Here is a 27,458-nt window from a genome sequence, read left to right as displayed (position 1 = left end):
AGAACATTATCTGATTTGGGGTGGGTGATTAGGACCTCTTGTTCAGAGTGATTAATCCAAGGAGAGAACCTATCCAAGGAAAAAAATGTGTTCACACCAAATGAACCTTCAAGTCCTGTAGCACATCTGACATCAGTGTTATTATAGACACATTTCTAGCACCTTACATTGAGGAAACAGGACATGAAACTTGTGTGAAATATCTGCTTTGCCATAGCATTAATTTCTTAGTAGCACTCATGTCTTTGTTCTATGCACTAGCACAGGTGGTACAGAACTCTGGTTAAATCTGACTTTTTATATGCCTTCAAAGTCTCCACAGCAAATCCACAGTCATTATGACTAGAACAATTCTTTGTAGTGTATCCAGCAGGCACTTATCTAAAGAACATTGCTTGAAGCTGAAACAAATACTCAGACTGTCTCTGTCATGGTAGAATTCCTATCAGAACACCTAAATGATGATAACTTCTGATGTTTAAACATCAGATTTTACCTTTTGCAGATGTCCTTGCCCTTTTTAGCACTTGGAACATGTTACACTATGGCCCGGTTTTTGTAATCGTGTACTGTAGCACATGCTGCAGTGTTAGGCATGGTATCAGTACGAAACAAGGAAAAGAAAAACCTTTTTGGTAAATTCTAGTTGTTCCTTTAAATCCCATTGTTCCAGAGTACACATATCTTGAGGGTTGGCTTTACAGAGATCTAGAGACCCTCTGCAGGTTATCATTACCCTCTTAGCGTCCATGCCCTGCTTCACACTCAGTATATCACTCAGGGTATTGATGATAACATCACTATCACAGCTGCTGGATGCTCTGAACCACCTCTTTGCTGCTAAGGAACCATTATCCTCAGATTGGATATCAGAACCTTGAAAAGAAAACTTCTCTAAATTAGCTGGGGGATGTTTTAAATGCCTGTGGACTGGAAGACTGGAGGATATAGACAGAACAGGACCTGGAATCTGAAGTTCCTCTCCTGGCTCTGAGAAGTGGTCTGAGGGATGTCTGAGCTCTCTGCCTGGCAATGTGTGCCTCGAGGCCATCCTCATTTGCTGTACAAGCAGCCAGTGACCCTGCCTGAGGCATCATCCAGGGCAGGCATGATCTCATCCACCCAGGCACACAGTTATCGTGCCCCCAGGCAAAGCCAACTGGGCTTTCCACAGGTAAGCACAGGAGAGCAGGTGGAGCCTGCGCTGCTCAAACCTGCTCTTTCAAACCAGGAGAGGCATGACCTCTCCTTCTCAGATCTGCCCCTCTGTCAACCAGGATCTGTGATGCTGACTTCCTTTATTAGATACTTTGACATACACTGAAGGGCTCTTTTTCCTTCTGTCAGGATTCCTAATCATGCAGTAAGATCTGCTGGGCTGACGTAAAGGAAATACTGCAGGGGAACAAAAGGTTGATCTGTGTCCATCCAAAAGCCTGCAATCTTAGTAGAAAGTAGGCATTATGGATAGATAAATATTTTGGGGCAAACATGGGGATAGCTATTGTAGATTAGGTAATGCACCTCAGAAGTGTATAGCTGTACTCTGCCTGCCCTAGTTTCACCCAAAAATGTTGCTGAGTGATGTATATGAAAACTTACCTATTCATGAAAATTTAAATATTTACACTAAAATTGAAAGAGATTCTTCAGGCCATTGCTTCCTTATAGTAGCTTGTAGCCTTAGTGCTTCTTGGATCATTGTTTTCACACTTAATTTCATAATGCCTGTGACTATTGAATTTCTGTTACAAACATTGCAAAAAAAAAAAAAAAAGCAATGTTACAAGAAGATTATTTAGCACAGCAGACTGATAAAGACAAAAGCTCCTCACTTCACTGTGAAGACACTACAGAGCAACACAAAGATGTCTCTGAGGACACAGACCTGAACAGAAGCTGGAGGTCAAAAGGATTTGTGAAGGAGTGGTGTTTGTTGTAGCTGTCTTATGTCCATGCTGGTGTTAAATAATCCTTGGTTGTGCTTGTTGGTATTAAGTTCAAGTAGTTGTCTTGCATTTAGAAAATTCCTAAAAGTCTGTAAAAATATTGTAGCAGCTTTTGGTGTAATGAACTAGTTCCTGAATTTTGTGCTTGCTTCCTTAGTTCAGCTTTTTGTTGGCTGACCCTTCTAATTCTAGTGATGGAAGAGTAGAACCTAGGTTAGCTTTTTGCTTAAAAGAAAGCCAAGAAAATGTTCTTGGTTCATTGTATTTTAGGAAAAATGCAGGACATTTTCAGAAAGCTGGAGCTAGTGATGCTGAGTTTTCTCTCCTTTAAGGAGAGCTGTAGGTGACTCAACATCAACTTGAGTTAAACTGCAGGAAGTGACCGTGGTCTGGAATGGGACTGATTCCAGCCACTGTGTGAACTGTTGCTGGGGTGTTTAGGAAGAGAGGGAGAAGAATGAGGCTCTCACCTTTCTGGACTGTGTCAGAGTTTTCTTTTACATGAAAGTTGAGGGATGGTTCCTGCTAAGAATCATGGAAAGTGAATGTTGTCCCAAAATGTCCATCGAGCTGACTCTTGGTTCCTTTAAAGTCAAACCCTGCCTGGAATTAGCCCGTGGACTTGAGTGTATGGTAGAGAAGGGGGGAGGCTCAGTGCTCATGGAATTCATGGAGTTTGCTGTGCATGTGCAGAGGTGGGGTAAAAGCAGAATTCTGCTGCTGTCCTCACCTTTGCTTAATGCAAAATGCCAGAAGCAAGAGATGGACTTGTTGTATGCTTAAGCTGGCAGATGGGCATGGGAGGTGCAGCAGGCTTGTTCTTCAGCCCAGTTTGCATGGCACTTGGATGGAAACACAGCTCCAGGAAAAGCCGAATTAAGCTTTCTGCAGGTGAGAACTTTTCTTTGGATAGGAATCCAGATGTGGGAACATGAGATTTTCTGCCTGGATTTTTCCCCGCACGTCCCATTGAAGCTAGATGGATCCACCATGACTGAGGGATGAGCCATCGGCAAGTAGGCACAAAGGGATATTTAGTTCCATGTTTGACTCAGCAGGTCTGAAAATAAGTAGTCAATTTGGATTAAATTTCACCATGATATTTAGGTTCCTAAATAGAAATTTGGGTACACTGATAAGAATTAGGATGTTGAATGCTTTCAAGATCACATTGTGAATCTGTGATGCAACTGTGTCATGAAAATAGGAGGTTTCTTTATCCCATTGAGCAATTTGATAGGATCAATCATATTAAGAATTTAGATATGTTGAGGGAAGGAGATAACAAATGGAAGATTCATCATGGCTCAACCAAAAGCATCCATGAAGTCTCTCCCCCTCACCCTTCTATTTGATGCGCCCAGATGGCCCCATAGTAAGTGCACTGTAAAAGGCTGAACCACAGCCTCCCTTTGCTGATCTTGGCAAGGTCTGGCTTGTTTGCTGTTTGTTCTGGATTTCCTCAGGCACAGCCAGCATGCATGGATCTGCTTTTGACCACTGCTGTGAACTGAAGTCATGTGGGATGTTTCACTTGCTGAGCCACCTCCAAATCCCAGACTCCTAACAATGCTCTGGCTGGAAATCTCCTCCATCGGACATGGGTTGTGCTGGTTGTGAGCACATGTAGAACAGGGAGGCTGCTGCCAAGCACGATGCAGTCCCAAGGAATATACTTGGTTAGATAAATGGATGATGTTACTGCATCTCACCAGTTAATACCAGTTGAGGACTTGGTCTCTTGTGCTTTGAGGAAAGCTTTTATGGTGCATGTGGCTGGCTGAGTCAAAGGAATGCCTCTCCTCTGAAGGTGTGTGGGAATGAGATCAGACTGCGCCAGGCAGGGGTTTTGGAGGTACACACACTAGCCTGGAGCAGATGGGTACATCCATATGTCTTAGAACAACACCTTGCAGAGATCTCAGGTGCCTGGAGTGGCATGAGAAGCACAGTTAATTATATGGGGTTTAATTAAGGATATCCTACCTGTGTGACATGCCAATTAGGGTAGTATGGTGTTCCCAGACTAGGAAAGACTGACTGCTTTAATGACAACAGTTCTTGTATAAAAATAGGTTTGGCATAAACTGAGAGCTACATACATGTGTCTATGACTGCTGAGAGAGATCTCCTGAGGGTTCAGGCTGCAGAGCTGGAATTTGCTCAGGTCTGGAGCTGTTTAGATGAAATGAGGGGCAGTAAAGGAAATTTGCACCTTTTGTCCCTAATCATTGCAACTTTTCCTGCGAACTTAGTGGTGAATTTCAGTGAAAACTCTCATACTCAGAGTGAGCAGATCATCCATACTCAGATGACATGCTGCTTCCCTAGGCTATTGGACCAGACATTTGAGCCAAGGAAGGCTCCTGCCACCTTTATGGGCTTTGTTTCAATCTCAGCTCCTCTGAAAGCAGCAAGCTTACGTTGAACCTTTGACTGCTGAACGTGGTATTTACATCTGCTCACATCAACAGAAGGTTGCACATGCCTACACTTACTCAGGCAGAGAAAGACCTGAAAATCCCCATTCCATTCAAAGGACAGAGATTTGCCTTCCATTCCTCTGCCAGGAATTCTTAGTCAAATCCTATGGAAAATAGTCCTATCTGAGTAGTAAATCTCAGATGCTTCTGCATGTTTATTCTCTATTTCCATCTCATTGGCCTGAGTTCATTTTTAACCTTTGATTAGGGCAGCTAAGTAGGGGAGGCAGGCTGGGTGGGTTTTGTATTTTTTTTTTCTTCCTAGCTATGTTGTTTTTTTTTTTGAAAAAGTCATCTAGCAAAAGAGCAGGGCAGATGGTCATAGAAAGATTGGCTTTGCTTAACAGTGCAAATGAGTTGTCCCTCCTTCTTCCTCTCCCTGTGATAGGTTAGACTGGAACCAACTGACCTGGTTCTGCCTGAGCCAGCTCCAGGGGGATGATAACAGCCAAGGGTAAAAACAAATGAAATGCGTGCTTGGTATTTCAACGTTGCAAACTATAAGGTTTGCAACAAAGCTCTACAACAGTTTGGGTCAAATCAAGACCAGTCGGTTGCCCATCTGACCAAAAGAATTTATTGTATTTTATGCAGTACTTGCTCTTTGACCTCTTTAGTGTATAGGCTGAATTTCTGGCACTTCAGAGCTCCTGAAATTCAGCCTGAATTGAATTCAGTGCAATAACTCGATGTAGGTAACTGCCATGGAGAGATGCCTTTGAAACTTCTACAGTTTTTGGTCCATGTGCTGGGGGCCCAGATCTGCCTTTACAACAGTTCCTTGCTTCCTCTGGGTATAAAAAATTAAAATTATTCCCTACCTAGAACTTAGTGGTCTTGGCAAAATATGGGATTAGCAGACTTACAGGTGGGCATTGCCACTTGTCTGCACTGCAGACAGGCTGCCTGTCCAGCTTTTAGGAGCTGATATGAACTCTTTATAAACAATATAAGCTTTCTGTAAGACCTACACAAATCAGGTACTTTGTTATTCTGTTACCACAGCTCCATACTGTCTCCACAGTATGGAGAAAAACTTTGCACTTCAAATCAATCACTTTAATGTGCATTTTCCAAGGAAAGTCTGCACAGGGGATGGCTGTTCCCCTGTTCAAATGCTGCTCTCCATTGTAATTGAGAGACAGCATTTCAGGGGCAGGATCTGGTCCTTAATCCCAAATGTGCATGTCATCGCTTGAGTCAAATTTTGTCTCCAGTACCCTAAAAGCTGTTGATAAATAACCTGAACCCCAAAACACTTTCAGCCAGAAGAAAAATGCCCTAAAATCAACCTAGTGCCTCACTCTAGTGGCTTACGGTGCACAAATCCGTGGGACCTGATTAGACAAATCTGCATATTCTGAGGGAATTGTTGGATGAAGGGGCTAAATCACTGTGCATCTTATCTGAGATGTTGTGGCAGTTTGGTGAAGTTCCCACTGACTGGAAAAGGGGAAATATAACATGTATTTTTAAAAAAGGGAAGAAGGAAAACCCAAGGAACTACAGGCCAGTGAATTTCACCTTTGTTCCCAGCAAGATCATGGAGCAGATCCACCAGGAAACGAGGCTAAGGCATGTGGAAACCAAGGAGGTGATTGGTGACAGCCAATGTGGCTTCATTAAGGACAAATCAGACCTGACAAATGCAGTAGCCTCCTACAACAGGGTTACAGTGTTGATGGGTAAGGGAAGAGCAAAAAGATGACCTAAAAGATGTAATATAGATAAAATCAAGTGGGAACTGTAGTTCATGCTGATGCTGTCATGCATTATGATGATGCTCAAGTTGGAGCATCTCACATGGTGTGATGCTGAGCTGGGAAAAGAGGCAGCATGAAAATATAGAAATTCTGCCAGTCAGTAGCCCCTATGGAAGAAATGCCACATACAAACAGAGCTTTATTTGCAAGGCATGATGCTGTCACCACTAACTTCAGGGCAACCATGACTACTAGGGTAGTAAAGTATGCCAGTTGAGAGGACCATTCTTTAACTCAGTTGATGAGTTAAAAATAAAGCTTAGGAGTTATTACCTCTCTAAATGTTCCTAACAGCATTTCTCTACATCTCCCTTAACTCCTGCACAGAAATGTACACATTGATCAGTATGAACTTTCATCTCTCCTTCTGAACACAAATTGAACTCAGGACCTTTGACATGATGAAGGTGAATGTACCTGCATTTCCCTGTTGGGCTCCCTTTATCTCCCCTCATGATAAGTGGTGCCTGGGAGAGGGTCTGCTAGACATGTTCATTCTGTCCCTAACTTGCTGGTCTCCAGCTCTCATTTGCTTGGATGTGTCACTATGACTTCCAGATGTTGTGACAGACCAAGTAAAACTGTGTCTCTTATCCAGCTCATTCTGTAGGCAGACAAGATGGAGAGGGGTTTTGCAATAAGATTTTTTTCTAATGCTGACAAGAGGAATCCTGTGGGCTTTAAAAATGCATAGAAATCTCATCCCTAGTAAATTTTCTGAAGCAGCTGGAGGTTGGTTGGTAAAGGAAATATGCACAGGTTCTTCTTTTAGTTCACTCACTTCTGATGCTTTGAGTACAGGTACAGTTTTCCTGGCAGATGATGGAAGCTTTGCATGTGGCACTGCTGAAAAGGAGCCTTTTTTGCTAGCCAGGCATGTACAGGAAATGCATAACTTTCTGGGATTTATTAAAAGCACTGTTTTTAATAACTTATCTAGTGTGACGGATGAGAAGGAAAAACTCTATAGTCACACAGAAAAAGATTCCAAACTGTCTGTGTTTGGGGGAAATAGGAGATTTATGTAGTACTTAACATGCAGCTGTTTTGGCAACCATTGTGAAAAAGAGTGATGAACTGCAGTCCAGATTCAGAAGTCATCAAGCAAGTCTGCCCTAGTAATCAAGGGATGGCCATCAAATAATGTAAAAAGCAGTGAAAGTCAGGAGAAAAGTCTTCTGATGGAGAGGATCGAAGCTGGGGAAATAAGATTTCCCCAGACTCCTGCATGACTACAGGGCAGGGATGCTGCAGAAGACTATTAGAGCTTGGATTTTATCCTTTGAGCAGCTGGGGTGCTACAGTGACACAGAGCTTTTAAATTCAACTTCATGGGACCTAAGTTTAAAGACAAATTTGTGGGTTAATCTCAGGGAGATGAATGCGTTTCCATATATAGATAAGTGGCCAGTTCATCCTCTGATGTAAATGAGCATATATCCATTATCTCAATGGTTGTGGATATATTCCAATGCAGTGACCTGGCACATAAGATTTAGAAATGCACAAAATCTGCTTCTCAATTCAAGAATGGCACCCATGTAACTCAGCTGGCCTTATTTGGCTCTGCTGGTATTAACCCCACTAAGTACTCTGCATTTCATCTGTAAACAGCTTTTGGTCTTTCATCAGTTCCTTTCCCATACATGGATTTTTTCATGTACCCTTCACATCATTAAAACAATGATGCAAACAAGAATCAGATGAAACAGAGAACCCAGGGATTGAGTAAAGCTTGAGTGCTGCAACCATTTTACTTACCCATCTCTTTGGGGGACATTAACCTGCACCAAAAAAAGCAAAATTGTGCAAATAACATCACATAAATATTTGTGCTTACATAAAAAGAGAATGTGTTTTTAATATTGGAAGAACTATAAGACATGTGCCAGATTCTCAGCTGGAGTAACTGAGCACAGCTACACGGATTTACATCAGCTGAAGATCTGCCCAGATGTTTGGAGATGGATGGATAGAGAAATCTTCCATTTAAGTGTTATTTAGATTGACAGCTAATCCCCAAGCTCAATAGTTCTTCAAAGATGCAGAAATATCTTGTAAACAACACAGATATTGTCAAATCCCTATTTTTTTCCATGGATCCCAGGAAATACAAAGGGTTGTAGGCTCATTCTGCAATCCTGTGGGTGAAGGCCATGTGAAAATTTTAAGCCTGCTGAAATATCTCCACCCAGCTTGGAAAATGGGTTCTGAGAAGGATCCATGGACAGGTGTGGGTCAGGCAGAGTTTTTCTGGAGAAATGCACTTTTGTTGTGCTGTGGTAAATGCTGGAAGGTAATGTGCAGAGCAGGGTCAGACTGGAGACTGACTGACTTGTCTAACTGGGCTGAGGGATGGGAAGGGCAGGGCAGAACTGTCACCACAGGGAAAGGGAGAGAGAAAAGAACATGCTCTGCTTGGCTTTATCCTCAGGGGAGCCTCCTCAGCCTCGCTGAATGGGAAATCGCCTGCAACCCTGGGAAATACAAAGGGCAAATGGAAAGAGTTAGCACACACCACTGCTGCTCTGTGGAAATATTTACCAAGAAAAGCTTGAGATTGTGTTAAGATACTGACTGAAGTGACAGAAGTGTGAGATCAGATAAAAGATGAAGCCTTGACTCACAGCTTCAGCATTTTCAATGTCCCCTTGTCAGCTACAGCACATGTCTCTTGCTGGATGGAGTCCTGTGGAAGCACCACACCTGGTTGCTTCACTTGTACCCAGCTCTCTTGCAGTGTAGTGGGTACTGTGCTTTTCTCTGCACAGTGCCCTGCTTTAGCAAATCTCAATCATGGTTCCTTTCCCCTTCAACAAGACCAGATTTCCAACAGCAGGCACCTCTCTGCTTAAGCTGCCTGAGGTTTTCTGTGCTTTTCAGGGTGAATGATATGTTCTGAGACTTGTGAGAAGCAACAGGGCTTTCCCTGCTTGTAGAGAACAGAGAGAGGGATGTCACAGTCTATAAAGTTGTATTTTGAATGCCTTAGAAGATTTTTAGAGTCCCAAAAGCCCTGGCAGAGTGAAAACAAGTGATGGCTTTGAGCTGAGGGCATACAGATCCTTGCAAGATTTGATGTGCCAGTTCAGCTTCTTTTGGGTCAAAATTTTTGCTGCCCAGTACTATATCTGGTAGGAGAAAGCACCTAATGAATACAAAAAAAGTCATCACATTCTTACCCAATTTAGCTGCTACTTCCAGGGACAATAGCTGTCTTCAACAGATTGCAAAGACTTGTGCACGTGATGAATCATAATGTTGTGCTTAGAGACGGCATAGGTGATTTTCTGTGGTGCACCCAATAACTATATGCTTGCTGGAGGACTTCTCCTTGGCTTGAAGGCTTCACCTCTTGACCTCATTTTCAAGCAGAAGTTAAACTATAACTGAATTGCTTTGCAGGTTGGTACAAACGGCGCCTGAGGCGCTCTCTGCATTTTTCTCAATTAAAACAGAGAGTAGAAGCACTTTGGACAGTGGACCAAACCGCAGAGAGACGTGGCGTGCCCAGAAAAGCAACTCTGTGGGCTGGACCTATGTGTTCTGCCTATGGATCTCATGGACTAGAGATAAGGAATACAAGTTATTTCTGACTCTGCTCCATAGGAACTGGTGGGGTCCTGCAGAACTTTTCATGTTGGATAGCTTTTGCCTCTAATGTGGCCAGGAACTAGTTTGTGCTTCCACATTTCCACAGCACTAATTCCAGTGAGGACTCTGCCTGTGACGGAGGACTCCTATGTTCTAGCGCCATAGAATAAATAGAATAAATATTTGTATTAATGGTACATGAATATTTGTATTAAGATGCTGTGTATAGGGCCTGACAGAGCAGTTGAAGAAGAGGAGGAAAGAAAAGCACAGAAAGAGTGACTTTTAGGAGCAGTGTGTAGCTCTGGGCTCCCCTATGTTACTCTCCCACAAATCCAGCCAATCTCCATTTTTTGTTTGTTTGCAAGACGAACTTAATTACAAAAAAAAAAAAAAAAATCCAAAAAAAAAAAAAAAAAAAACAAAAAACAACCAAACCAAAACAAAAGGCTTTCTTCTGCACTGACTTGCTACGATGTTTTTTTTCTTAGATGGAAAGAAACTGTGGTAATGTGACCATACAGGTTTGTACTGCTCCAAGTACTTTTGTTTTTTTTCCTGTGGGCACAACCTCTGAGCTTTTGAAAATACTGCGTTAATATGTGGCACTGAGATATAATTTGGCTTTCACTCTTTAATTACATGTATTCCAGCACAGAGCTAAGCCCATTAGTACCTGCCCCTCCTTCCTCTGCACACCTCTTGAAACAAACTTGTTCAAACGATGTGGCAAAACCCTGCACGTTCCTCGGAATGCTGAAGGTCTGTTTGAGAGAGGTCACTTTGGTCCTCTGGTACTGTGTGGCTGGAGGGAAGTTTTTTGAGGTCTTTGGTCATTTCAGCAAACACTGTGATCTTGGAAAGCCTTTGTCTTTGTGATGGAGAGTTAGGGTGTGAGAAAACAAGATTAGCATTTGCAGAATGGCTTTGCTGCTGCGAGCACCTGCGACTAAAATGCACATGCAAAGGGATCCCCTCCCTGAGCTTCCCAGCTGGATCCTGAATCCAGCACCCCACTGCTCTGCATGGCACAGGGCCCACCGTGGACTGTGGATCTCCCACCACATGTGGAGACCAAGTGATGGCAGTCAGACAGAGGCCTGGGTGCAAGAGGCACCTCAGCCTGCCCTATGTTTTTTCTTTTTTTGTGGGAATATTGATACAGTAGCAAAAATCACACGGACAAATAACTTCATTTATTATGGGAGAGATGGTAGAAAATTCAAGCTGCATGTAAAGAATTGGTAGGGAAGGATTCTGCTCTGCTCAGAAATAGCATCTGCATTTGTGCTCCTTATTGAAATAACATTTCTTGATGGAATGCTGGCAGCTCAGCTCAGGCCCCAGCTTTTTCTTTACTTCTGCATTACTGTCTGCTGTGATGTTACCATGGGAAAGCTTGCCCAGCTGTTGGTAACAGTCAGAATGTCCTGAAGGATTTTGGAAAACATCTGTGCTTTTTCTTCACTCAGGCTTCTCAAACGGTTGTGCAGCACTGGCACTGGGTGTCACACAGATGTCGTTCTGCAGCCAGCCTGGAGAGTGGTTCATGCATAGACAGAGATGTATGTATTTAATGTGCTGTGTGCAGACATTCTCTCTGCTGGTGTGCAGCCACCTCTGGGGGTCTGGGGTTGCGGCTGTTAAATGCTGCACAGCAGTGTTAGGTAATGTGTAGGAGAGGAGGAGAAGCAAACAGAGCCCCACTGAAGTTTGTATGAGCCCATAGTAAACAACTGCTGTCAGTCATAGAGTATCTAGAGTTGGAAGGGACCCACAAAGATCACAGAGTCCAAGTGACCTAGGTCCTGCTCTGTGATCCTTGCTTAATCTCTTTGAATTTACTGGTGGGTCTTTCCTCTTGGAAGTAGTGCCTAATCCCTCTTTCAGCTGGAGCAAGATTGTTTGTCTCTGAGTGTTTGTTCTTCTTTGGGCTCTGAGGAGAAAAAGGTACTCTATTACTCAGCCCCCCAGGCCATCCCTTTTTTTCTTCTGGGTATTTTCAATGCTTGAGTTTTCCTGCATTGGCAGGTCTGTCCTACATTTCCAATAGGTCGGTTTTGGCCTGTGTGTGCTCCCCCCCTTTCTGACATTTGCATCTGGGCAAAGAACCAGTCTGATCCAATGTGCTTGGTGCAGCTGATCCCTGCCTTTCCTAAGGAAAGCTAAAACCTCAGCAGGGTGTGTGGGGAGAGGAGGCAGGCTCAGAGCCTTGCTGACATATGGATCTGTGTCCTTTTACCTTTGCAGTCACGCTGAGGTACAAGGTGAACATGCATTTGGGAGCAGGGACATATCTGGGCCAAAATTCTCCCGAAGCTTAAAATACCCTGAACTGCTTAGGGGAGGTAAAAGAACAATGTTACTGGTAGCTTGACCTCAGTCAGGAGGCACTGTACGTCTGGTTGTGTTTATCTGGCAGTGGAAATTTTATTCAGCTTTGGAAGTGCTCAGGAAAGTTTGCAATGCTTAATGTGATTTTAGTGAGCTGGAAATTTGGTGATTATGCTGATTAATTGGGGGTAGGGGAGTTGATTCAGGAGTTAGAGGCACCAACTCATGTGGGTGCCTTCTGTCACTTGATACTGGTTACATACAGTTTTTCCTCACATGGATTTTTCCCAAAGAAACACTGAAATCAGTGAATGTATCCAGCTTAGTATATCAAAAGTGAAGTGAAGATTCTTGCTTTCTGTGTCTTTCAGTTTTTCCACCTATAAAATTGTGCTTGGAAAATACTTTGATAATGCACTTTGAAAGTATGTTGATAAAATGAATCATGCATAATCCCTACCTGTCTTGCTTTGAAAAGCCTACTGAACCACAAAGAGCTGTCAACATACCACCTGTAGGGCAGGGCCAGGCTGGACACATGGTCCCTGGACAGGGCCCTCTGTGTCCCCTGGGAGGTGTTTTGCTGCCTTCCTCAGGATAAGATGTCACAGGCACAACACTCCTGAAAGATCTCTCTGTGTTTTGAGGAGCTGAGCATGGATGGGGGAATATGTGTACTGCTTTCTGTCTGGGAGCACCCACTCCAAGTGGGTGTGTTAGCATGCATATGGATGGATTGGGAGAGTGCTGTTCCTGCTCTCAGAGGGGTGGAGCAGTCATGGCTCATTGCTGGGCACTCGAGCTCATTTTAATGTTTCTTGAGATGAGTGCTTTACACCTACATGGTGTTTATGGCAAATCATCTCCAGTCTCGACCACTTCCCGCAGCTGGGAGTTGAGAGCTGCATTATGCACTCAGCCTGCACCCCTCAAAACTTGAGGCTCCTCCTGGGAGGTGACAGAGGGAAATTTTTGTCTTTGCTTATAGCAAGATTTCTTATATTTCCTTATGTATTTCCTCTCTTACATTTATAACTCTCTGTACTGGGCTTGCTTTCCTTCTTATGTTAGGCTTGCTTTCTTTAGATTGTATTACTCAACCATCCCCATCAGGCCCTGCTTTTGCCTAAAGCCTTCCTGGATGTAAACCAGCACACCAGCACTAGGCTAGCGATTATTTAAGTTATACATTAATTCAAAGCTATAGTAGGACTCCATTACTTGCCTGTAACAGATTACTTATAAGTAGTAAAATATTTAGTGGTTTTGATTTTGTTACTCCAAGAAAGTTTAAATTACTTAAAGCCAGACTGTTCCAACAATCCATGACTGGGGACAAAAAGGAGTTAAAAATATAGTTATAAGAAACTGATTTCTCCTCATACCTGAGGATGTGGACCCATCTTAGATACTATTTTATCTTCAGTGAAGAGTTTAAGGGAGAAATTCTGCTTTCTTCAGAGTTGCTTGTGCTGATTTCAGGTCAACTAAGCAGACATGCAGGACAAATCCAAACAAGAAACCCTGCCACCTTCTCTGGGATTCAGCCTCATGATTTTGTGAAAAAGAATAAAACTTTTTTGCAGTCCCCCCCCCCCCCCAAAAAAAAAAAAAAAAAAAAAAGAAAAAGAAAAAGCAAGCAGCATGGCAGCATGGTGCCACCACTGGGATTTGTCACACCTTGAGCCCCCTTGTGAAACTGCAGTTTACCTTTGCAAGTCACAGCTCCCAAGTAGCAAAGCTGTCATATTGTTCCTGTTTCCCAGTTCCTTATTTAAAATGTAAACAGACATCCTTTTGGGAACCTGACCTTTTCCAGTGTTTGTGCTTTATTATAATTGAATTATTTGCATAGGAGACCAATTTTCATTCTCTGCTCTTGTGGCAGGTACACTGCGTTTTCTATTAAAGGCGTCGGTTTTCTGATTACTCAGGAAACTAAGAAGGTTTACAGACAATAATGTCATAAAACATGCAAAGTTCTTAAAAGTACAGCCTATTCTTTCGTTTTATGGGCAGACCAGGATGTTAGAGGAGTCTTTCTCCAGTCTCCCAATCCCTGTCTGCTTGTTTACCAAAGTGATCAAAGTTCCCAGGCTCAAAGTTCTGCTTTGCCTCTGGAGGCTGCTGTATGAAGGGCTTTAATGTCTGTTCCCTCAGGCTTTAGCCTTGCAAACTGAACAGGGGTTCAGGAGTTAAGCCTTGGATTTTCTGCATCATCTTAGTCAACTGTAGCAAAACGTTTCTGGGACATGTGAGTTTGTTCTGGTTTGGCTCAAATGGAAGAAATCCTGGGAAGGCTGGGCTTGAGTCAGCTGTGATGCATGGGCTCCTCTAGATCCTGTTCCAGCTCAGGCAGTGATCTGTACTGCTGAGATGGAAGAAGGGATAAGCTAAATATCAGGAGAAATCTGCCTGCAGAGCCTCTGTGTCAAGGTTTGGAGGACCAAGTGGTTTAGCCTTTACAGCAGTGCATAAAAAGATGTAGTGGTGGCCTGGGATGACCACCCATGGCACACAAAAGTATCGTCGCAGAGTAAATCAGGCTGGAAGAAGCTCAGGAGGTCTCTGGTCCAACTCCCTGCTGTAATCAGTGCTGATTTTGGGTCAGGTTGCTTGGGGCCTTGCAGGGAAGTGTGATGGAAGTGCACAGGCTGGATGCCTATGGCTTGTGGAGATGGCCAAGGCACCAGGAGATGCCCACTGTGAGAGCCCACAATTTTCCAGGCCATTTTCCTTCAAGAAACTTTTTTTAATCTCTCTTTCTTGGTGAGTGGGAGCTGACCTGGCGTGCAAAGGGACTGCCTGTCCCAGGGCAGATGGTACTGGGATACAGCAGGGTAGACGTCTCAAAGGATGGGCTTTGTTTTTTGTGCTGCCCTCACTCAGGACACAGCTGTCCATTCCGCCACACCCCAAGGAGGGCTCAGGTGCCTCTACCCACCTTGTCCTGCTGCTCACCCCCATGGTGGGACAGCCAGCACTGAGTCACTTGTGTGTCTTGCCTTGTTAAAGCCTGTTTTGCAGTACAATGTCACACACCACCAAGTCATCTGGGGACAGTGTTGCCCAGGCCAGATCTCAGAGGGTGTTGTGCTTTGATCTTCTTTTCCCCCCAAATGCAAGAAACCACAAAGACTTCAACTCCCTCAGAAATTGCCACGAGATGAAAATCCTGTGGAAGAACAATAGCTGCAACATGGTTAGAACACGCTTTTATTTTTGTTCCTACGTGTTTCGTGCAATGTTAGGCTGTGGTTATGCTCGTGGAGAAAACAGCCAGTTCCCTACTGTTACTGTGTGGCAGAAGCACTCCAGAGATGTGAATGTGAGAAGGAGCCATTGCAGTCATATGTTGGTTCACATGTGCCTTGAGCAAAAACCTTCTCCCATTTCGGCTGCCCTGAGCCCATAAATTAGATGATAATTGGGATGGCCTGGACCTGGCCTGAGGAACAGCTTCAACCAAGCTTGCCAGGGTGTGCAGGGCTGCTGTGAGAGTTCAGGGTGGGACCCAGCCCTGCGCTGAGGCTCTTAGGATGGTGTGATAGCTCAGCATAGTGTACATGTAACTGCACTGCAGTTATTGCAGAAGCAGTGAGTTAAACCTATCTTTAAATGAGCTTCTTTTAAAAATGTTTCAGTTATGCCCATGTCAGATGCTGGGGTGTCAGTCAGGCCTGCCCCAGAAACTGAGTTTGCCACCCCTGAAAAATCCCACAGGAGGAGGACATGGATCTGATCCGTTGAGGATGTCAAATCCACCACTCCCCACAGATGTTTTGTTCTGCTGCTTGATTGTCACTCTCACAGTTAAAAATTAAGCTAAGGAGGGCTGTGTGTGAGCTTATTACACTTCGGCTACTGCTTTATTCTTCTATAAAATTTCTCACAACCTGGAGCGCTGGTGTGTTGAGGATGTGGTGGGAGGATGAATGAATCTGTTGCAAGGTCAGCCTGGCCTTGCTGGCCATGGCACACTTGCATCAGTCATCTTTTTCATTCTTTTCTGTGACCCAAACACCAATACATCTATTAAACCTCAGTTAATTGTAATCACTTTGTAAGGCAGTTTTATAACCTACCAAAGCAGCGTGACTAAAGAAGCACCTCTGGGGACACTGGAACACTCACTGGGGCCAGCACCAGAGCTCTTTGTTCAGGGGGCTCAGAGCTGGCAAACTGTAACTATGCCCTGTGGGGCAGCCCCCAAGAACCCCCAAATTCCCTAGGTAAGCTTTGATTCTACCTTTTGGTTACAAGCAGAAGGACATTTTAGCTACCTCTGAAAGCTTTTGCAGGAGCCGTTAGGATGGTGGGGAGCTGCCAGGGGAAGTGGGGGAGTAGGATCTGGGATCCTCCGCAGTCCACAGGCAATTACCTGAGTTTCCGGGAAAATTGTGTCTCCCTGCGTGACGCAGGCAAGGCTGCAGATGAAGTCTGTGGTGGCAGCGGGGCCGGAGCTGAACACCACCTCCCAGCCTCAGAGCATCCGTCTTTCCTGCAAAAAGCAGCAGGTTCTGCTCTCTCCCAACCTCGTTTAAAACCAAACATTTCCCTTTCTTTCTTTGTGACAAGGAAGGAGAGCTTCAAAAGGCCGCGTTGGGCAGAAACTTCCCAGCTCTCCTTACACCCCCCGGGTCTCTTTCCGCAGCCCTGCAGCCGGAGCGGTACCGGTCCCACTCGCGGTCGCGCAGCTCCATCTGCTGTCGCTGCGCGCATCCCGGAGCGGGGCTGCGGGGGATTTCCTCCCTGCAGCAAGGATTAGCCTTAGGTTCGCTTGCTCACCGCAAGGGGCTTAAGGAATTGTGAAAAAAGATTCTTTCTTCTGTTCTGCAGCGGGCAAAAAAGTTTTAGGTCTCATTCAGCTGGAAGGAAAAGCCCAAGTCTTGCTCCCGGCCCTCCAAGATCCTTCCCGGACCCACGGCAGCTTTTGGTGTTGATCAGCAGTTTGTGCCTCTGAAGAAGGCTGGAGGTAAGGAAGTCCAGGGTATCCTCAGAACCTGCAGATGGCTGGTTACTGCCCTGGGAATTTTCCTGGGACCCAGGTATGCAGCGTCTGGTCCATCCTGGTTGGGAATCCTACCCTGACTCTTTTTCTTCATGTATGGCCTCAAAAGGGGGCAGCTATTGGCAGCGACTGGTGTAGAGGCTGGAACTAGACCTTCTTCTACCCCAGTTTGCAATCTTGTAGTTTTTAGTCAAACAAATCCCATAATTTTCAGGGTGATGGGAGTGATAATTTGGGAATAATGTGAGATTATTGTTTTCCTCTGAGAAAAGGCCAAAAGTCTTTGTAGCTGTGAAGTGGAAAATGTTGCTGGATTTGTTTTTTCTTAAATTTCATTTTTTACAAGCCCTTCTCCCACCAGATTTTCAGACTGCTTCCCTGTTAGATAGTGGGGAAATGTCAATAGTCTGTTTAATTCCCAGTCTTTACTATTCATAACTTGAAAAGGTAATGCTGAAAAGATTACAAATATACATTTTGAAATTATTCCTCTCCACACTCTGGTCCAGATTTTGGAGTTATCATAACTTCTTAAAATACAGAGGGCTGACCATGCACCTTTTCCATTGATGCTGAGTAACTTCCTCTATGCCAGTGCTAAAAACCCTTTAGACACCTGAAGTCTCTCTGTTTCCTATCACTAAAATGGGGCTAATACCCCCTAATCTCAAAGTGAGTTTTGTCAGGATGAAAAATACCCTTAAAAACTATGTGGAGCTGCTGAGTTACCACAGTAAGGGCACTCCCTTTGCAAGCACCTAAAATGCAGTGTGCTGAACAGCTTTCACAAATGTCTTTGGACAAATACTGGAAATTGTTATGCCTTTTTGTTGAGAGCAACCTGGGCAGAAGATATCAGTCTGTAGCCTGCCACTCCCCTAGCTTATGTTTTCTGGTTTCCCCTGTACTTCAAAAGCTTGCCTCCTTCCTCAGCTGTATTTTTATCTCAGCTGCTCCAGATGTTGAGGGTAACATCTGCACACTGCTTCTCTCCTCTCTCTGCAAGCTGCTACTAGAGAGCACCCCTGGCAACTCTCTGGCTGGAAGGTGACCTGAATATAAAAGTTTTGGCCTCTGCCGAGAGGCCAAGGACAAAGCCCTAAAATCTTTCCAGCTCCTAAAGCCTCTGTCAATTCTGCCAGAGGTTAAGCCAAGTGCTAATCCTGTAGGAGCTTTGAAGGTTTTAAGGAAACCCCAAACACAAAGCTGCTCAGAAACTTGAGGAACGTGGGAGTTGTCTTTTGGGCAATTGGACTTTGAGGAGCAGCACTGCACTGGAGTCTGTCAAGTGTTCAGACTTGGCTTCACCTACTCAAATGCTGAACAAATGCCAAAACTGTTTGGCCAGAGTCAGGGAGAGGAAGGGCTGTCACAGCTCTCTCCTGCACACAGATTCAATGACCAGACTTTCTCTCCCACCCTCAGATTCGTGAGGGCAATTAGCCGAGCCATACTCATATGGCCAAACAGCCAGGTTTGTCTTCTGAGTAACTCTAGGCTAAACCCCACCACCACGGAAGAAATTCAGATAGTCTCTCTATAGCTCTGTCACCTTTTGAGGACCATGAGATGTTACGTTGCTCTCTTTTTCTTGGTGTAAAGTTAGTTGTCTTTTGGACAGTAACACCAGCTGATACTGGAAGAATCATTTTTGTTGTTGCTCCAAACTTACCTGTTAATTTTTTTTAAGTCTGCAAATCAAGCTGAAAGCTTAACAATTTCTTCAAAGTTTTGTGTCTGTGGGATTGCCACTGGGCAGCCCCTTGGAGCTACTTGGCATGACCCCACTCTCTGGCCTTGCACCCCCAGCAAGTCCTTGGTGCTTTGTGTCAAAAAATGATTTGATTAATGATGTGAAACCTAGGCAGAAATCTGTTCAAAGGCAGCCTTTCCTCCAGCAAATGTCTCCAAAGGCCATGGAAAGGAGCTGATTTTAGTAGCTGGCAAAACAGGAACATATGCCCTGACATCTGCAGTGGGGATGGTGTTGGGACTGGGTGCAGCTACTGAATGGTGCTGTAGCACAAGTCCCTGTGGCCTTGCTGCTGGTTTAGCTGGTGTGGTGGGACAGGAGGGAGCTGAGCTCCATGTTTTGTCAAGAATGGGCAGTTTTTAACAGCAGCTGAAGGCTCCAGCCCAGTACAACCCACATGGAGGTGACCCTCCTTGTTGAGAATCAGGAGGGGGATCAGGTGCCGGATGGGCATTCTGGGAGATGCCCATGAGATCCACGAAGCTGCTGTGCCCATGAAAGTTTCATCTCTGCTCACCACCGGTGGGCAGGGCATGAAGATCACACACCTTTCTAACAGCTTTCTAACAGGAGTGCCTGCGTGAAGTGACAAGCTGTTCACCTCCAGTGCTGGAGATTTGTTCTGATGCGTCAGAGCATCAGGCAGACATGCCACAAGCACATCAGGATGAAGCAAGTCAAGGACCTCTGGAGCCAAGTCTGTGCAGTTCTGTGATGCAGATCTAAGGCAGCATTTTAAATTTTTTTTCTGCATCCAGACAACTTGCCCTCTCAGCTCATCAGCTGAAGGATTTTCTGGGTCACCATGGACTATCTGCATGGCCCACACCACAAGGCCCTAGGTCACAGCAGCGCAGGTGTGCTCGTCCCAGGGACAGAAGGACATGGTGGGGGATGGAGGGTAACATCTCTGGGACCTGCTTCCTGAAACTAGGTCACCTCCTGTGATAGTAGAAGTGACTCTCAGCACAGATGGCAGGTGGGACCTGGGAATGACCTTGCCTTGTGGTCATTTTCTCATGCAGAGGCTTAGTTGGTGCACTGCAGGCAGTTGTTTGGTGACACGTGCAGCAGGTGCTGAGCTCACTGTGGCCAGGCAGTTTCTGCAGCCGTGGGGATATCTGGGAAAGTCATTTTTGCCTGGTGTCATAGTGACTCTTCCTCCAGACCAAAGAGATGTCCTGCCGCAGCTCATCCCAGAAAAAGACTGGTCCCTTTCCCTTCTGCTCTTCTCTTTTCCTTTCATGCACCCTGTTCTTGGGAAGGGCATCCCTTAGGAAATTATGGGTAGACACAGTCTGCTCTACCTCTCAGCCATCAAATTCAGATCAGCACTTGGAAGGAAAGAAAAAGCAAACCATCACTTATTGCACAGAGGGAGCTGGAAATGCTGCAAGGGCTTTTTAAAACTCACCAATTTTACTCATGTCTAGTTATTGCTGGGAAAAGCTCAGATAGTCCAAATAATGTAGGTGCTTATCTCATCCAGCCTTAGTGGGTCATTTAAAATGCCTTAACTGAGCTCAGAAGTGGTGCTGTTTTCTCTCCCTTGAAAATGCATTTAATAGACATTACATTTGTTTGAGAACTTTGCTGATTGACTCTAGGTAAAAATAAGCACCGTCTTGTATTACATTGTTATGCCACATAAGCACCTTGCATAATTACCTTAGCCCCAACATAATTTTAATTATGTTAGAATTAGTACAAAGAATTTTATCTGAGACTTATGTAAATATTTTGTGCTCTCAATACTTTGATGTGCCTAGAAAGAGATTAATGTTTGCTTTGATAATTAGTCTGTTGTATGTGGCCAAAAATTCATTACAAACACAGTTAATTAAGTTGTCAACAAACCTTTGGTCTCTGACTGGTGAGAATAATTCAATAATTTTGTTCGGCTTGAAGGGGGATTTTCTTTTTATTGCTATCAACCCCAGCTGTCTTTGGGGGCCCATGGCACAGCGGCATTCTCTGGGAGGCCACACAGAGCTGGATGGGACATTGTGCACATGGTGCTGCCCCAAGGCTGTAGCACAAGGAAGGGAAATGAAATTCCACCTGAACATGAGCAAGAACTTCCTTACTGTGCAATGACTGAGTACTGGTTGCCCAGAGTGTGGAGTCTCCCTCACTGGAGATATTCCAGAACTGTCTGGACATGATTCTGTGCCATGTACTCTCGGGTGGCCTTTCTTGAGCAGGGAGGTTGGACCAGGTGACCCTCTGTGCTCCCTTCCAGCCTCACCTCTGATTCTGCAGGGTGCAACTCCGGATGTGTCACCATGGGTCTGTGCCACAGAGGACAGAGGAGAACGTGGGCTCGTGTTCTGAGATTGGGGAAGCAAGGGTCACTAATGCTTATCTCCAAAATGTTATCTGGTTCTGCTGAGGGATGAGGAACCACAGGGTCAGTTGTGCTGCTTGGAGCTCATAAAAATTCGTGTAGACAGCCTGCCTTGTGTCTGGGGAGGTGGCCTGGAGCTTGCCTACTGACTGTTCATATTGTGGGTCCAGAGAGGGGCCAAATGCCTCCAACTGCTCTAGGAATACAGCTCATGACATAAGAAATCAAGGTCTTTTCCCCAAGCAGCCTTTCTCTGTTGCAGGAACTCTTCAGGGGGACTGTGGCCTGGCAGGATCTCTCTGTACCCCTGCAGCCCCCTGCCCCAGTGCTGTTACCATGCTACAGTGGGAGCACAGACCTCTCTGGTGCCAAAGACCTCTTAGCACCATGCTCACACTTTGAGCTGGTGTGGCATCCCCCATTCTTTGTGTGTGAGAGCTGCAGCTGCTACTGGACTTGGACTCAGGTAGGTGATAGAGAGCCCCAGGAGGAGTGTGGGTTTGGGGCATCACTCAAGGACCAAACATGGAGTACCTCTGAGTGACTCGTTTCCATTTCAAAGAGCCCACTTGTTTTATCTGGAAATTAGCTTGCATCCTCTGTAGAAAATGACTCCATAAATACCACCGAGCTCCCAGCCAATCTCCCCTTTTAAATATATTTTAAGTGCATGATTAATACACTTTCCCAGCCCCTGTCTGGGGCTGTGCAGGGAGGTCAGGGAGCAGGTAAATGAAAGAAAATGGCTTCACTCGGCATTGACTGGGCTATTAATCACTGCCCATTTTCTATAAATCACGGCAGATGGCAGAAACAGGCAGGCACTCATGGGAGATGACACACTGTGCATGACGGGAATCGCGGATCGCAGCAGACACTGGGAAGAGAAGAGGTTGTTCCTCGCCCTGCTGTCCCCAGCGGAGGGAGGCCGTGGCACAGCACTACACCTGTGACTCCCCTCCATGTGACAGCTCTCCCCTCTAAGAATGGATGTAAAAGTTTGCAGGAACCCTGGAAAATTCGCAGCATCACAGCTGGGCTGGATGGGCCTGTCTGAGGGTGGCTCCGCTTCTCATCAGGTACAGAGGCAGCAGAGGGGAGGATTTGCAGCGTAGGGGTGGTGAGCGTCGAGGAGATGAGCCCTGACTGTCAGCAACTTCTGACCACTGTGGTCAGGGATACCTTTAATCAGAGCAAAAATTAAAAATTTTGCTCCTGACACTGAATGCTCGTGATTGCTTTGCAGATGCAGGTGGGAAATATGAGGGAAGAGCTTAGACTGATAAAGTGAGGAGGATAGATACATCCTAAAATGAGCATGCATTTGGCAGCAGCATTCACCTAGGCATTTTCTGTGCTGTAGTCGTGGGGGGATCGCCTTTTCATGCCTGGGAAATTCAGGCTCTTCCCTCTTGAAGTGGATGACCTTCTAATACTGCCCTGCAATGCTATGGGAGTTGTGCTTCCCTGTATCTCTAGTGCATCTATGGGTGGTGGAAAGCAGCTACGTTTTTTTAGGAGGCCAGACAATACTATATGTATGGATGAATGAAAAGAGTATTTTATATGGAGGGTCTATGAAATATAAGGCAAATACAAATTATGGGCTCTCTTCTCCTGCATGTTGTTGGTCCCAGTGAAACCAGTTGAAATTATTCCTTGCTGCATTTGGTATTTCTTCCACAGAGAATGGGATTTTTTCTGTCACCTCTCTTTTCTACCAGAGAGACAGAGGGATGTGTTTTTCCCTCCTTTGATGCAAGGAGAGCTTATGTTGAGCTAATCAGTTTTGCTTTGCCATAGCCTTGCATTGCCCTGCTTACCCCAGCCAGACCTGCAGCTGGACACCCTTGATGTTGCCTGGCAAGGAGAGCGGCATCGCTGCCCACAGCACCTCCGGCACAGCTCTCACCTCCAGCCCTGGTACACAACAGCAACAGCTCCCGTTCTGCTGGCAAAATAGTTGGAAGAGCAAACTAGGCTGGCTGCCAGGAACTCCCAGTTAAGCCACCACCAGCAGGGAGAAAATGGTCCAGAGTGGGGAAAACCAGGATCACCTGCTCCAGGCTGGAGTCTGTCCTGCCAGCAGGGAAAAGGATGGACAAAGGTGGGGGGATGGACATAGTAAGTGCATTTAAGGCTTGTGAATGACAGCTTGTGTCCATCCATATGAAGGTTAATATGGAGAATGCTCCCTGAGGGAGGGATGTGGTGGGTAGTTGAGCACACTGAGGTTGAGTGTGTGCTGCTGGGCGTAGGTGTCACAGGGACTCGCAGGGTGACAGATGTAGAAAGTGAGCAGCAAAGTAATCCTGGAAGCATGTGACCAGCAAAGGAAGAAACAGCCTCAAAGAAGCCAAAAGGACCCATAAAGACAGTGAGTGGGAGATGTGAAGCAGAAGACATGTGAGATCAGGAGAGGAGAGATTAATATGCTGCAGCCAAGAAAGCTTTACATTATAAGGCACAGGCGGGGTGATGGAGAGGATGGCATGGGGACTTCAAACAGCAGCTGGGTGGCCTTGGTGCTTGCTGAAGTCATCTTCCCCAGCCCAGGAGATGCTTGGGGATGTCGCGTGGCTCCTGCTCCTCCCACCAGCACAGCTAGATCGGGCGAGGAGGAGGGCTGGTCGCCTCCACAGGCAGCTGTGTGCAGATGTTTTCCACTGAGGCAAGAGCAGTGAGGGCATAGTTTGAAAGGAAAGGGAGAAATTGTAGCAGGAGCTGGAGAAAAACTGTTGCTGAAGGAAACCTTGCTCTCGGGCTGTCTGAAGCAATGCAGGGTGAAACCCCGTTTTTTTTGGCATTAAGGTTCTTCCTTCTACTCAATGTTATTTAAACTGGATGTTTCTTACCCCAAACAAGCTCTGTTTGGCTGCACTCGACTCCTCAGCCGCTCCACATCCCCACTGCCCTGGCTGTGGCTGGGCTGGAAGCTCTGTAAGGAGACCTGGGGGGAGTGCTGGGTCCCCCACCCCTTCCTGATCCCCTCCCCAGCTCCCCCGCAGGCCTCACGGGAGCCTAATATTTGTGCATGTGTGTTTTAACACGGCATATGGTCTTCATTACACGCAGACTTCTCGCTTCCATAATTATACCATGATGGGAGTTCCTGTCAAAGCCATAAAGCAAATTCTCTTCCCCCCGCCGTGTCCCTCCACCCCCATGAGCCTTCCCCATAAAACTCGCAGGGGTCTCCAGTTTGCAAGGAGAACCTTCCCTCGCTGGTCTCACCGTTAACCCTTTGCCTTCTCCCACTTGGCAGCTGCTGGAGGAAAGCCAAGCTTTCCTCATGGGGTGCTTGCTTACCAGAAAAGGGGAAGGTGGTGTCTGGATTTTGGCTGTGTGAGAAAGAGCAGGGAGAGCCAGCAGTGCCTAAACCGTGCTGGGAAGGTGGGGAGGCAAGCAGCAGCCTAAGCCAGTGCCCTTGTTGCCTGCTCTCTCACTATCCTTGAAGCGTGCCAAACCCACCCACTGCCGAAATACAAACCCCTCTGGGTAGCGCATGGCAGCTGTTTAACAGCACGCTGCAACACTACCCTACAGTTTAGGACAGGAAATGAAGGCGGCTGCATCTGCAGGGGGAATTTAAGTGCCCAGACTGCAATTACCTGTGCTGGAGTTTGGCCAGAGCCCCGCTCCTCTGAGCATCGCCACGGGGCTGGATGCCGACGGCTGGCGCTCAGGTGCTGTGGGGTCAAGCACAGCTCTGGAGGCTGCTCAGGGCCTTGTGGTTGATGCCCAAACCTTATCTGGGGTGGATGGAGGCAGAAAAACATGGAGAGTTTATGCACAAGAGGAAAATTCAGCTTTAGTTGTATGTGTATGTGGGTGCTGCATTGAGGGGCATTGAGATGATGCAAATTCAGGTGCCTTTTTTTTTTGGTGATTGGCTGAAAAATGGGCTTGAACAGTCTGTAATTGCACTAGAAATAGTGAGTAATGGAGGGGACAACTTCTCCCAACAAGTCTTTCTGGCCCCTAAGCCAGGGTGCTACTGAGAGTCAGGAAAGAAACCATTGCTGGGGCTGCTCTGGCCTTTGGGGCCATTGGGATGTCCCCAGTGGGTGTGGGCCGTAAAGGGCTTGCTCAGGGTCACGCCAGAAATCCTGCTCTGCTCTGTGCTCATCATGACATGAATAATTCTGTTTCCCACTAGGTGGTAGAGAAGAGCTTGGCTGAAAATCCTCCGGCTTCTCACGGCTGAGCAAGAAGGGAAGGGAAGTCGTATAAAACCAAAGACCTCTGTTTTAGCCAAGACTGCAGCAGATCCAAATGTCAGAGAGGTGCCACTGCAGAGAGCTGGGGGAGAGGTGAGGGGTGGACGGGGTGGTGAGCAGAGCATGGGTGCCACCCTGCAAACACTGGGTCCTGCTCTTCACCAGCCACTGCAACTGCTGTGCCGGGCACCGGTGGCACACTTTTTTTGACATCTGTGGGTATTTTATGACCCTTTACTGATTGGTCTTGGGGAATATGGTTTGAAATGGGCTGTACCCAATAAAAGAAAGAGGGAGGCAGGGGAAGTGTTCATGCTGATTGCATCTACCACATGCCAGTCCAGCATCACCACAGCCTGTCACAGAGCTAGTGAGCTTTGCCCACAAGCCTGCACTGCCTGCATAGCACTGACAGTACCTTTAGTGTTTTCCACTGATGTTAACTCCCTGTAGCTCCCTGATTTTTCCCTCTCACAAGTCAAACACATCTTTATTGACAGCAGTTTAAGCCAGGTGCAGGAGTTATTCCGAGGTAGGATTCATGCCCAGCCTGGACAGAGGGACAAGAATGTTGGCAGGAGGAGCCCTGACACCTCAAAAGGCGGTTTCCTATTGATAGCTGCAGTCCTCCCAGCGACAGCCCAGGGCTAGGATTCACAGCTGCCTCAGAAGACTGGTGTGCTTGAGCTCCTTTCACACACCCTGGAAGATCAGAGGAGTGGCAGTGGCTTAAAGAAGTCACACCTGAAGGCAGGATCAAAAACACCTGGCTCTTGCTGGACAGGTGTTTATTCATCTGACCAGTGATAAATGGCTCTAAGGAGGTAATTCTGCAGCTTCCCTCAAGTCTGCATTACCCTTATCCTTACAGAGATTTTCTTGCTGTCTAACTTGAATCTTTTTTTTGCTGCACTCAATGCCCCTGAGTTCTTGTGCAATGCCCCCTGGGCAGGAAAAGTGTTTTTCCTTTTGACTACAGTTTATTGCATATCTGAAGCCCACTCCCACACCTGCACTCAGACACCAGTATTTCCTGATCTTACCTCTACCCCTTGCACACGTCTTCTGTGTGCTCTTCCCCGTTATCCAAATCTTCCTTGAGGTTCAGGCTCAGCAGATCCAGGCAAACTGATGAATCAACCACAGATCAGCACCCAGGACACTTGATTCCTGCTAGACCAAAGACCAGCTTGAATTTTCAGTACCTGCTTGCTTTAGTTTGTGCTTTCCAGGCTTCTTTGTGGAAGCTGAACCCCCAGTGGGAGGTTGAGGCAGGGAGTGAGGCACCAGTTTCAGCATTCCATGCTCTTCCCTGGCTCTAGTGTATCACATTTCACCTTAGGAATTTTTTGCACTATCTAAAATAATAGTTCAAAGGATGAAGGGTGACAGGTGCTGCAGACTGGGGGTGTGTCAGCATCCCATCACTCAAATGTCCTGCCTGGATTTATATTTGCACACCTCTGTAATTCAGAGGAGGGTGGAAGCGCTGGCTATGTTTCTTTGAATTATCTGAAGTTTAGATGGATGAGCTGCATGTGATGGTGTGAAAGCAGGGACTCTCTCTAGCATTTCTGGGCAAACTGGATGAATGGAAGCTGTGCAGCTCAGCAGTCAGAGCTGGTCTCATCCTGGAGTGCTTGTGATCCCAGCGCTGCACTGGGATGCACAACACTGGCTCATAGCATTTTCCTAAGCACACCAATCTTGACTGGGAAAGGGGGTGTGACAGAAGGTCTGACCTAGCTGAAAGTACCTGAAGTAACTTTGGAAGGTTCCTGCAGCTCTGAGGTGGTTGTTTTAACAGCATGAGGATTCAGAGGCAGTGTGTCCTGTGCTGAGTTGTCCGGGATAAGTGCTTAAATAGAAATAGCTCACTTTTCTTCAGATAGGCTCATGATAATGGTTAACATTTCCTACTAGATCCTGAGAAATGGTGGACCTGAATTTTAGGTGCTTTTTTTTTTTGGTCAGTCAAAGGAAGTCTGAACATAGAGTAATAAC

The 27,458-nt window shown here is 46.0% G+C and overlaps 1 long non-coding RNA gene across 3 annotated transcripts in view; it reads left to right on the top strand.

Moving 5' to 3' along the window:
• LOC138113127 (uncharacterized) overlaps positions 1-27,458 on the top strand; it is a 33,441-nt gene that overhangs the window by 1,750 nt on the left and 4,233 nt on the right. The window contains exons 2-7 of one of the 3 annotated variants that reach the window (XR_011152015.1): positions 16,963-17,098; positions 21,497-21,700; positions 22,039-22,313; positions 23,038-23,341; positions 25,394-25,547; positions 25,958-26,278. This is a non-coding gene — a long non-coding RNA (uncharacterized lncRNA). Of the gene's footprint in view, positions 1-16,962; positions 17,099-21,496; positions 21,701-22,038; positions 22,314-23,037; positions 23,342-25,393; positions 25,933-25,957; positions 26,279-27,458 lie in introns of those variants that run through there. The other 2 variants (XR_011152014.1, XR_011152016.1) reach the window with 2 other exon arrangements.

The sequence above is a fragment of the Aphelocoma coerulescens genome, chromosome 7, assembly GCF_041296385.1.
Source record: "Aphelocoma coerulescens isolate FSJ_1873_10779 chromosome 7, UR_Acoe_1.0, whole genome shotgun sequence".
Classification (NCBI taxonomy): Eukaryota; Metazoa; Chordata; class Aves; order Passeriformes; family Corvidae; genus Aphelocoma; species Aphelocoma coerulescens.
This window is presented reverse-complemented; position numbering and strand designations above follow the sequence as displayed.